Raw genomic sequence first — 12500 nt, forward strand, 5'->3', positions numbered from 1 at the left:
GAGCAAGAAATGAATGGAAGTACAAGTTTAACCTCGGTGTGCACGGTTGTTTTTAGAAACTCAATCCAATACCGGGGACGTTGAAAGTGATGCTCCTACGAGTTGCAAACCCACGAGATTTTAAAAACTTTCTGAAAAATTTATTCCAAATCACACATTTTGATCCTTGGCAAGCGCTCAATCCGTAACTATCCAATCACCGCCACACCACACGGGGGAGTGGGGAAGAAGCTTCCCGGGTTGGCATAGACAATCTTGCGCGGCGAGAACGTCGTCTATGCCAACTCGAAGTACACCGCTCACCCACCAGTGCGGCGATTTATGGGTTGGTCGAGGTCATTTTTAGCTCTGGGGTTGTCTCGATTATGCTTTTGTGTTGGGAGTACGGCCACCAAACCTTCTCAATGCACGGGTACGTCGGGGACTGCTTTCGGCGGGGTTGATGAAGAAGCTAGTCGATTGTTGGACGATCGAACACACGCAGATTTATGGGCTGGGTGAACTTCAGCCTGGGGTTGTCCTCGTTATGCTTTTGTGTTGGGAGACGCCACCAAACCTTCTCAATGCACCGAGCACGAGATGGCTTTCGGCGGAGTTCGGCGAAGAAGTAGTGAATCGTTGGCCACTCCGAATATCGTTGGGGGTGGGTTATTTCTGGTTAAAGCTAGCCAATCTTCGGGCGGTTGAGCTTACGATTAGGATTGTCAGGGCATTGCTTAGTAGTGCACGGTGCGCAGCCCTGCACAAGTCGAGGATGACAATCTCGAGTAGCAATGATGCCGCAAAATATCGGGTTGCCTTGGAGTAGTGGGCGAGCGAAGAGTCGGAGTGTCACGTGTAAAGTTTAACCTCGGTGTGCACGGTTGTTTTTAGAAACTCAATCCAATACCGGGACGTTGAAAGTGATGCTCCGGTTTAGTTTCGAACTCACAATATATCGGTTGCTAGTTGCCTAGATTTCGCGGTTCTTGTCATGCCTAGCGGGCGGGCTTGGCTCCACTGGGTGCATCCGCATTCTCGGCTAGCCATTGCGCTTGTTGAGATGTGCGTTGTTGGTGGTGCTGGGCTTTGCCAAAGCAACGGCGTGTGAGTGGTGAATGGGTTGTATGGCGCACCGCGAGCTTCGCCGTCGGCATCGGCGCTCATACCCCTCGTCATTGATGCTTCAAGATTGGCTTGTGCGGGTTAATGGGTTCCTGTTTTGGCTACCTATTGTTAAGGAATGGTGCCTCTCGTTGTCCCTTTCCTCTCTTGCCCTTCGCGGGCAGAAGGAGGAGCGTCGTACGGTGCTTGTGTCGATCAACCCACGGCTCGTCGTGAGATTGTGAAGGTCCACGAGTTTCTGCTTGTGATCTCGGATGCGGAGCATTGAGGGGGCGTGGGGCTTCGGGCCTCCGATCGTCTACACCAGCGGGCTCGCCGACACGTACGATCGCCGCCTCACAAGCGCGACACTCGACCCATAAGTCGTTTGTCTTACGGAGCCGGAGCGTCGGAAAGGAATGCTACGGTTGATCTGCCAGTAGTCATATGCTTATCTCAAGATTAAGCCATGCATGTGTAAGTATGAACTAATTGATTGAAACTGCGAATGGCTCATTAAATCGCTTATAGTTTGTTTGATGGTATCTACTACTCGGATAACCGTAGTAATTCTAGAGCTAATACGTGCAACAAACCCGACTTGGAAGGGATGCATTTATTAGATAAAGCTGGCGCTGGCTCTGCCGTGCTGTTCGATGATTCATGATAACTCGGCGGATCGCCGCATCGTGGCTGGCGGCGCAGCATCATTCAAATATCTGCCCTATCAACTTTGATGGTAGGATAGTGGCCTACCATGGTGGTGACGGGTGCGGAGAGTTAGGGTTCGATTCCGGAGAGGGAGCGAGAAAGCGGCTACCACATCCAAGAAGTAAGCAAGAGCGCCGCAAATGCAACTCCACGGGGAGATAGTGACAATAAATAACAATACGGGCTCTTAGAGTCGTGGTGGAATTAATACAACTAAATCCCTTAACGAGGATCCATTGGAGGCAAGTCACGGTGCGGCCAGAAACATGGTAATTCGGCTCCAATAATATTTTAAGCTATTGCGATAAAAAGCTCGTAGTTGGACCTTGGGTTGGGTCGACCGGTCCGCCTCGGTGTGCACCGGTCGGCTTCGTCCTTCTCTATCGGCGATCGCTTCCTGGCCTTAATTGCGGGCGCCTCCTCCTCGCATTTGTGCTGAAGAAATTAGAGTGCTCAAAGCAAGCCTACGCTCTGGATACATTAGCATGGGATAACATCATGCAGATTTCGGTCCTATGCTGGTTGGCGCCGGGATCGGAGTAATGATGCGGAGGGACGGTGGGGCGGGGGCATTCGTGATTTCATAGTCGGAGAATTGAAATTCTTGGATTTGAAAGGCGAACAAGCTGCGAAAGCATTTGCCAGGATGTTTTCATTAATCGAAGCGAAAGTTGGGGCTCGAAGGCGCATCGGATCGCCCTAGTCTCAACCATAAGCGATGCCGACCTGAGGATCGCCGGATGTTACTTTTAGATCGCGCCGCACCTTATATAAATCAAAGTTTTGGGTTCGGGAGTATGGTCGCAAGGTTGAAACTTAAAGGAATTGTGAAGGGCACCAGAGTGGAGCTCAAGCGGCAATTTGACTCAACAGGGAAACTTACAGGTCGACATAGTAAGGATTGACAGGAGCTCTTTCTTGATTCTATGGGTGGTGGTGCATGGCCGTTCTTAGTTGGTGGGCGATTTGTCCGGTTAATTCCGTTAACGAACGAGACCTCAGCTGCTAACTAGCTATCACGGAGGATCCCCTCCGCGCGCCGGACCTTCTTGAGGGACTATGGCGCTTAGGCCAGGAAGTTGAGGCAATAAGTGCTGTGATGCCTTAGATGTTAACGCGCGTTCTGCGATGTATTCAACGAGTCTATAGCCTTGGCGTCGGGCCGGGTAATCTTTGAAATTTCATCGTGATGGGGATAGATCATTGCAATTGTTGGTCTTCAACGAATTCTAGTAGCGAGTCATCGCTGCGTTGACTACGTCCGCTTTGTACACACCGCCTGGCCGCTCCTCACCGATTGAATGGTCGGTGGTGAAGTTGTTCGGATCGCGGCGGCGTGGTAGTTCGCTGCCCGCCGCGACGTCGCGAGTCCACTGAACCCTATCATTTAGAGGAAGGAGAAATCGTAACAAGGTTTCGTAGGTGAACTGCGGAAGGATCATTGTCAAAAACTGCCTAGCGTAACGACCGAGAACTAGTTTCAGCGGGGGACGAGGGGCGTCGGCTCTCCCTTTATCCGGGGTTCATATCCCTCACGGGCGGCTATAGCGAACACCGCGCCAGGGCGCCAAGGAACAAACAGAGAAAGCGCCCGCCGCCGGAAGCAGCGTCGGGCGGCGTCGTCATCTTCAAATATGTCAAAGCGACTCCAAGACAGCGGATATCTCGGCTCGCAGACGGCGATGAAGCGTAGCGAAATCGATGCAGTGTGGAATTGCGAATCCCGCGGAACCATCGAGTCTTTGAGCGCAAGTTGCGCCGCCATTAGGCGAGCACGCTGCTCAGGCGTCACGCGTCGTTGCCCCACTCCCGCCGGGATTGCGGGGCGGATGATCGCCTCCTGGGCTCCTCGTCGCGCGGTTAGCATCCTCAAGTCTCGGCGGCGCCGCCCACGACAATCGGTGGTTGCGAAACCCTGGTTGTCCGGCGTCATCGAGGGCTCTGGAAAATATTGCCCGGCCCGCTCGCTCGCTCATGACGAGTTGATGTCGAGGGTTACCACTGAATTCATATCAATAAGCGGAGGAAAAAGCTTACAAGGATTCCCTAGTAGCTGGCGAGCGACAGAATAGCCCAGCTTGAGAATCGGGCCCCATGGCGTCCGGTATCTGAGAAGCGTCCTCAGGGCTGACGGACGGCAAGTCCCTTTGGAAGGTGGCGCCGAGGAGGGTGGGTAGAGCCCGTTGTGCCGGACCTGTCGCACCACAGTATTGTGTCGGGCCAGTCGGGTTGTTTGGGAATGCAGCCCCAATGGAGGTAAATTCTGTCCAAGGCTAATCGGGCGAGAGACCGATAGCAAACAAGTACCGCGAGGAAGATGAAAAGGACTTTGAAAAGAGAGTCAAGAGTGCTTGAAATTGCGGGAGGAGGAAGGATGGGGCAGCGATGCGCTCCGGTCGGATGTGAACGAGCTCAAGCGTCCGCTTGATCCTTCGGGTTGACCGATGAATTCGGCGGCCAGCCATGGCTTTCATTGATATGCACGCGGAGGCGCCCGCCGACAGCGATCGTGTAGGTGGCAACTGCGCTCGTCTCGCCGCGTGCCTAGGCATCTGCTGCTCTCGGCATCGGCACAATGGGCTCTTCGCCAGCGTCTTGAAACACGGACCAAAGTCGACATGTGTTGCGAGTCCAGCGGGCGATTAAACCGTGGCGTAAGGAACGCGGGCGGGATCGCTGGAGGTTGCACCGCCGTGACCTTGATCTTCGAAGGTTCGAGGAGAGCACACCGCCGGACCGAAAGATGGTGAACTATGCCCCAGAACGGGCGAAGGCAGGAGGAAACTCGTGGAGGCCCGAACGATACCGTCTGTTAAAACGACTTGGTATAGGGCGGCGAAAGACTAATCGAACCGTCTAGTAGCTGGTTCCCGAAGTTTCCCTCGATAGGCTGGGCAGTGAGCGAGTTCTATCGGTAAAGCCAATGATTAGAGGCGTGGCATGAGCCCTCGACCTATTCTCAAACTTTAAATAGGTGGAGGGCGGCGCGCTGCTGTTGAGCGGCGCGCCATGGAATCGAGGCTCAAGTGGCCATTTTGGTAAGAGCGATAAGGGATGAACGGGCGGCGGTCTGATTGCCCAATGCGGCAACCTAGAACCCACAAGGTGTTGGTCGATTAAGGCAGCGGGGCGGTGGTCATGGGTTCGAAATCCGCTAAGGAGTGTGTAACAACTCACCCGGCCAATCAACTAGCCCGAAATGGATGGCGGCTGCCGCCGACCTATTTCCCGGCCACGGGGCAAGTGCCAGCCAGATGAGTAGGAGGCGCGGCGGGTCGCTGCAAAACACGGGCGCGAGCGGCGGAGCGGCCGCGGCAGATCTTAGTGGTAGTAGCAAATATTCAAATGAGAACTTTGAAGGCCAAGAGGGGAAAGGTTCCATGTGAGCGGCACTTGCACATGGGTTAGTCGATCCTAAGAGACGGGAAGCCCGTCTGAGAAAGGCCTCGCGCAACTTGAAGGAATCGGGTTAAAATTCCGAACCGGACGTGGTGGTTGACGGCAACGTTAGGGAGTCCGAGACGCGGCGGGGGCCTCGGAAGAGTTATCTTTCGCTTTAACCGCCCACCTCGGAAACGGGCTCACCGGGTAGGGTCCTGGCCGAAGAGCACCGCACGCGCAGGTGGTGTCCGTGCGCCCCTGGCGACTTGAAAACCGGAGGACCGAAGTGCCATTCACGCCCGGTCGCACCATAACCGCATCAGTCTCCAAGGTGAACACCGTCGATGGAACAATGTAGGCAAGGGAAGTCGGCAAATGGATCCAGAACTCGGGAAAAGGATTGGCTCGAGGGCTGGGCACGGGGTCCTCCCGAACCCGCTTACCGCCGTGGATCGCTCGAGCCGCTCCCGCGGCGAGAGCGGGTCGCCAGCGATGCCCGGGAGACGGACCGGGAGCGTTCAGCCGGGACTTTTCCAAGGCCGAACAACCGCCTCCAGGCCCGGGTAATGGACAAGGGGAATCCGTTTAATTAAAACAAAGCATTGCGATGGTCCCTGCGGATGCTAACGCAATGTGATTTCTGCCCGTTGCTCAATGTCAAAGTGAAGAAATTCAACCAAGCCCGTAAACGGTGAGTAATCTATGACTCTCTTAAGGTAGCCAAATGCCTCGTCATCTAATTAGTGACGCGCATGAATGGATTAACGAGATTCCCACCGCCCTCGCTCTACTATCCAAACCACGCCAAGGGAACGGGCTTAACCAAGGAAAGAAGACCTGTTGCGGAGCTTGACTCTAGTCCGACTTTGTGAAATGACTTGAGAGGTGTAGTATAAGTGGGAGCTTCGCGAAATTGAAATACCACTACTTTTAACGTTATTTTACTTATTCCGTGAAAGCGGAGGCGGGCACGCTTCTCTTTGACAAGGCCGTCGCCTCGCGTCGGCCGATCCGGCGGAAGACATTGTCGTGGGGAGTTTGGTCAGGCGGCACATCTTAAAAGATAACGCAGTGTCCTAAGATGAGCTCAACGAGAATGTAAATCTCGTGTGGAACAAAAGGGTAAAAGCTCGCTTGATTCGATTTCCGTAATACGAACCGTGAAAGCGGGCCTATCGATCCTTTAGACCTTCGAATTTGAAGCTAGAGGTGTCGAAAAGTTACCACGTGATAAGCGGCCAGGCAGCTGCAAGCGCTCATAGCGACGCGTTGCTTTTTGATCCTTCGATGTCGGCTCTTCCTATCATTGTGAAGCGAAATTCACCAAGTGTTGGATTGTTCACCCACCAATAGGAACGCGGAGCTGGTGTTTAGACCGCCGTGAGACAAAGTTAGTTTTACTTACCGATAGATCGCAATAGTAATTCAACCTAGTACGAGGAACCGCTGATTCGCACAATTGGTCATCGCGCTTGGTTGAAAAGCGCGGCGCCGGTTACCGTCGGCTGCCGATTATGACCGAACGCCAAGTCGAATCCGGGCTAGAAGCGACGCATGCGCGCCGCCGCCCGCTTGCCGACCCTCGGTAAGGCCCTAGGCCCCCAAAGGCACGCGGTCGCAGTGAAGCCCTCGCGCGACGAGCCGCGAGGGCCGCTAAATTACAATTTCTACCGAGCGGCGGGTAGAATCCTTTGCGACGACTTAAATACGCGACGGGTATTGTAAGTGGCGAGTGGCCTTGCGCCACGATCCACCGAGATTCAGCCCGCCGCTCCGATTCGTCCCTCCTCCCCTCCTTTTCCATTCAACTTTCCCCCAAAACTTGACGAGGCTACCCATCCGACACTTTGTATTTTTACGTGCTTGCCTTGCCTTGCCGTGCCTTTGGTGAAGCCTTCCCTTGCCTTGCCTTTCTTGCTTGGTATGTCGTGCGCCCTTGCGTGCTTGTCCTTGCGCTGGCCTTGCCTTGCCCGTGGCTTATGGCTTGCCTTTCGCTGGCTTGCCTCTGCCTTTGCCTTGCCCTCTGCCTGCTGCCTTGCCTTCCATGCCTCCTGCCTTGCCTTCGTGCTTTGCCTTTGTCGTGGCTCCATGTCGAGGCCTGCCTTGGCGCTATTCTGGTCTTGCTTTGCCTCCTATGCTGGCATGTCGTGGCCTTGGCCTGGCATGCCTTGCGTTGGCCCTTGGCCTTGCTTGGCATGCCTGTGCCTTGGCCTTGGCATGCCTTGTCTTGTCTGGCTCCTGGCATGCCTTGCCCTGGCATCCCCATTGCCTTGCCTGCGTTGGCTGCCTTGGCCTTGGCATGCCTTGCCTTGCGCTTTCTTTTGCCTTGGCCTTGGCATGCCTTGCCTTGCCTTGCGTTGGCTTTGGCATGCCTTAGCCTGGCATTGCCCCATCCAAGCTATTTTGAGAAAGTGAGGTTATTGAAGCTTTGCATGGCATGGCCTTGGCATTGCCCCATTCAAGCTATTTTGAGAAAGTGAGGCTATTGGAAGCTTTGCATGGCATGGCCTTGGCATTGCCCCATTCAAGCTATTTTGAGAAAGTGAGGCTATTGGAAGCTTTGCATGGCATGGCCTTGGCATTGCCCCATTCAAGCTATTCGAGAAAGTGAGGCTATTAGAAGCTTGGCATGGCTTGGCCTCGGCTTGTCGTGGCCTTGGCATGGCTTGCCTTGGCATTGCTCCTCATTCATGGCATTCCGAGAGAGTGAGGCTATTGGAAGCTTGGCATGCATCCCCTTGCACGCAGCCCGCGACTGCGCATCATGCATGAAGCTTCGCGGCATCTTGCACGAAGCTGGCACAAGACCATGTGCAATCATGCCATGGCTTGCGTTGCCATGCCATGCCCAAGATGTTGCCTACACCAAGCTATTCAAGCCATGCCTTGCTTCGGCTTTGCCTTGTGTTGCCTTCGCATGCCTAGACATGCCGTGGCTTTGGCTTGCATTGCCTTTACCTTCGGCTTTGGCTTTGGCTTTGGCTTCCATTGCCTTTACCTTTAGACCTTCGGCTTTGGCTTGCCTTGCCCCTTTACACCTTCGGCTTTCGCTGGGTTGGCATGCCGTGCCTTGCTTTGCCTTGCCTTTGCTCCCATTCAGGGCATTCAAAAGTGACTTGTTAAGAGAGCTTACGATGCGGCTTGCTTCGCCTCCCCACGTCATGCACGCAGATGTGCACATCGTGCAAAAAATGTCGACAAAATTTTTCAAAACTTGTCTTGCCATGCCCAAGATGTGGCCTACACCAAGTTATTCAAGCCATGCCTTGCCTTGCCTTCGTTGGCTTGCCATGCCTCGCATGCGGTAACCATGATGTGGCCTAGACATGCCGTGACTTTGGCTTTGCTGCGCGTGCCCTTTGGACCTTCGGCTTCAGCGCTGCCATACCGTGGCCTTGCGCTGCCTTGCCTTTGGACCTTCGGCTTCCGCTTATGCTTGCCATGCCGTGGCCTTGCCTTTGCTCCCATTCAAGGCATTCGACGGTGACTTGCTTGCCTTGCCTTGCACACTGTCGCTCCACATCGTCCCAAAAGTGCCCGTTCAACAAATGCCAAAGAAGTGTCAATTCAATGCATGCCCAAGACATGCCCATTCAACGGATGCCCCAACAAGTGCCTATTCAAAGCATGCCCAAGGAGTGTCAATTCAACGCATGCCAAGACATACCCATTGAACAGATGCCCAATGCATTCCCAAGACATGCCCATTCAACGCATGTCAGAATAAGTGCCCGTGGCGTGCCCAACAAATTGTGAAAACACTTAAAAATAAAAATATTAAAAAAAAAAAACCACCGAGTGTGCCCTCTCTGTGACTTGAACCTTGGACCTTGGTTGATAATTAAAACAAAACCAGCCCATCTAAAGTTAAACATTTGAATATTGTTGCTAGTTTTATGTACTTGAACACCACTCTCCATACTATATTGCTACTGTAATACAGCTTTTTGACCCATAAAAATGAGTCTGCCCATCACTTACTGTCTCCTATGTTCAAAACTGAAGTTTAGTTTGCATGACATAAAGAAAATGTAGGAAAACCTAGGTGTGCAGTTACATTGGGAAGATGTAATCCAGTTTTACAAAGAAAACAGCTTTTGGGGTCTGCAGGTCAAGCCTTCCACCAAAGCCCAACGCAAGTCAAGCCGCTTCCAAAGCCAAAGCCCAACCTTTGGTGAAGCCTTCCCTTGCCTTGCCTTTTCTTGCGTTGGCTTTGGCTTGCCTTCCCGTGGCTTTGGCTTGCCTTGCCTCGCGTTGGGCATGCCTTGCCTTGCCTTGGCATTGCCTCTGCCTTGCCTTGCCTATCCATCGCTTTGGCTTTGCCTTGCCTTGCCATGTCGTGCCTTGCGCTGGCATTGTCTTGTCTTGCCTATGCTGGCATGCCTTGCCTTGCCTTGCGCTGGCATGCCTTGCCTTGCTGGCTTTGCCTCATGCTGGCATGTCGTGGCTTTGGCATGCCTTGGCCTTGGCATTGCCCCATTCAAGCTATTTTGAGAAAGTGAGGTTATTGAAGCTTTGAGGATGGCATGGCCTTGGCATTGCCCCATTCAAGCCATTTTGAGAAAGTGAGGCTATTGGAAGCTTTGCATGGCATGGCATTGGCATTGCCCCATTCAAGCTATTTCGAGAAAGTGAGGCTATTGGAAGCTTTCATGGCTTGGCCTTGGCATTGCCCCATCCAAGCTATTTCGAGAAAGTGAGGCTATTAGAAGCTTGGCATGGCTTGGCCTTGGCACTTGCCCCATCCGAGCCATTTTGAGAAAGTGAGGCTATTGGAAGCTTGGGTGCATGGTCCTTGGCATAGCCTTGACATGCCTTGCCTTGCCTTGCGTGGCATATCGTGTCTTGGCTTGGCCTTGGCATGCCTTGGCTTGGCTTGGCCTTGGCATGCCTTGCCTTGCCTTGCTGGCATGTCGTGGCCTTGGCATGCCTTGGCTTGGCTTGGCCTTGGCATGCCTTGCTTGCCTTGCATCATGCTGGCATGTCGTGGCCTTGGCATGCCTTGGCTTGGCTTGGCCTTGGCATGCCTTGCCTTGCCTCTGCCTTGCATCAGGTTGGCATGCCTTGCCTTGGCTTGGCCTTGGCATGCCTTGCCTGCATGCGCTGGCATGTCGTGGCCTTGGCTTGGCTTGGCCTTGGCATGCCTTGTCTTGGCTTGGCCTTGGCATGCCTTGCCTTGTCTTGCCTTGGCCTTGGCATGCCTTGTCTTGTCTTGGCTTGGCCTTGGCATGCCTTGCCTTGCCTTGGCTTGGCCTTGGCATGCCCTGCACTTGTCTTGGCATGTCGTGGCCTTGGCACGCGCTATTTGGCCTTGGCATGCCCTGTCCTTGGCTTTGGCCTTGGCATGCCTTGGCTTGCATGCATTGGCATGTCGTGCCTTGGCCTTGGCATGTAGTGGCCTTGCCTTGCCTTGCATTGCGCTGGCATGTCGTGGCCTTGGCATGCCTTGGCTTGGCCTTGGCATGTCTTGCGAGAGTGAGGCTATTGAAGCTTTGACATGCCTTGCCTTGGCATGTCGTGCCTTGGCATGTCTTGCCTTGGCTTGCGGGAGTGAGGCTATTGGAAGCTTGAGTGAGGCTATTGGCATGCCATGCCTTGGCATGTCTTGCCTTGCCTTACAGTGAGGCTATTGGCATGCCATGCCTTGGCTTTCGAGAGTGAGGCTATTGGCAGCTTGGCATGCCATGCCTTGGCTTGGCCTTGGCATTGCTGCCCACAGCATGCACAGCATGCACACAAATGTGCTGGAAATGTCGACAGAAATTTTCAAACCTTGTCAAGCCCCATTTTTATTGAAATTTCCTCGCACAATAATTAAACCATAAGTAGTCTATGATTTATAGGATCTTCTCCAACTTACAAAACTAAAAAATTCGTCCCCAATTTTTTTTAATGATTTTTTGAATTTTACGACTTCTAAAAATAAAATAAAATACTTCCCGACCTCAAAAATTTATGAAACTTTTTCCCATCATAGATTGCATTTTTCTTAGTGTCCCTGCAAAAAATCACGTCCAAATACCTTATATTGAATTATTTAGAGCCCATTATGACTCCTCGGACATGTTGATGTCTCCTCCTGTCAAAGGAGTAAATGCATAAAATGCTATATAGGGGGGTGTGTGTTGCCAGCATATGCATGGCAGCCCATGCCTTCCTAGCTGCAGCCCCCTTCCCCCACGCCACACCCATGTCATGTTGCCTCGATATGTTGCCTCGGTATTATGGGTTTGGTGTCGGGTGGGGGGCTGCCACCCGTATGTGGTGGCGGAACCGCCGCCACCACGCCGCCGCCACGGGTGAGGTGGGGAAAAAAAAGGCGTGGAAAGTTGCGAAATGGGGTTGTCTAGGCGTTTTTGCATGGGAGAGCACGGAGTTGCTAGGAACTCCTTCTCAAATGCACCGGTATGTCGACAACAACCTCATTTCGCAACTTCAACAACCACCCGTGTGGGGTGGCGGTGGGTGGATAGTCGCGGATTGGAGTTGCCAAGCCAAATTTTTCAAACAAATTTCATCAAAACAAAATTTTCAAACAAATTTCATCAAAACCAATTCTTCAAACGAATTTCATCAAAATGAAAACCAATGTTTTGTTGCCTTCGGAGTAGTGGGCGAGCGGCGAGTCGGAGCGGAGCGTGTAAAGTTTAACCTCGGTGTGCACGGTTGTTTTTAGAAACTCAATCCAATACCGGGGACGTTGAAAGTGATGCTCTTATGAGTTGCAAACCCACTAGATTTAAAGAACCTTTTCAAAACAATTTCAAACAAAAACGATTTAAAATCAAAACATTTCATCAAAATGAAAAACAAATGTTTCGTTGCCTTCGGAGTAGTGGGCGAGCGGCGAGTCGGAGCGGAGCGTGTAAAGTTTAACCTCGGTGTGCACGGTTGTTTTTAGAAACTCAATCCAATACCGGGGACGTTGAAAGTGATGCTCCTACGAGTTGCAAACCCACGAGATTTTAAAAACTTTCTGAAAAATTTATTCCAAATCACACATTTTGATCCTTGGCAAGCGCTCAATCCGTAACTATCCAATCACCGCCACACCACACGGGGCGGGAGTGGAATGAAGCTTCCCGGGTTGGCATAGACAATCTTTTGCGTGCGAGGGAATGTCTATGCCAACCTCGAAGCACACCGCTCACCCACTAGTGCGGGCGACGATGGGTTGGCTTCGAGTTTACTTTAGCTTGGGGTTGTCCTCGATTATGCTTTTGTGTTGGGAGTACGGCCACCAAACCTTCTCAATGCACGGGTACGCGGGACGGCTTTCGCGGGGTTGATGAAGAAGCTAGTCGATTGTTGGACGCACGAACACA

General features: G+C 52.7%; 2 pseudogenes; both read left to right on the forward strand.

Moving 5' to 3' along the window:
• Window positions 1–1506: 1506 nt before the first annotated feature.
• On the forward strand, window positions 1507–3238 carry LOC148919204 (18S ribosomal RNA; annotated as a pseudogene).
• A 534-nt stretch (window positions 3239–3772) lies between these two features.
• On the forward strand, window positions 3773–6957 carry LOC148919205 (25S ribosomal RNA; annotated as a pseudogene).
• The last annotated feature ends 5543 nt before the right edge of the window (window positions 6958–12500 follow it).

The sequence above is a fragment of the Prunus mume genome, linkage group LG3 (genome assembly GCF_029339155.1).
Source record: "Prunus mume cultivar Tortuosa linkage group LG3, ASM2933915v1, whole genome shotgun sequence".
NCBI classification, from domain to species: domain Eukaryota; kingdom Viridiplantae; phylum Streptophyta; class Magnoliopsida; order Rosales; family Rosaceae; genus Prunus; species Prunus mume.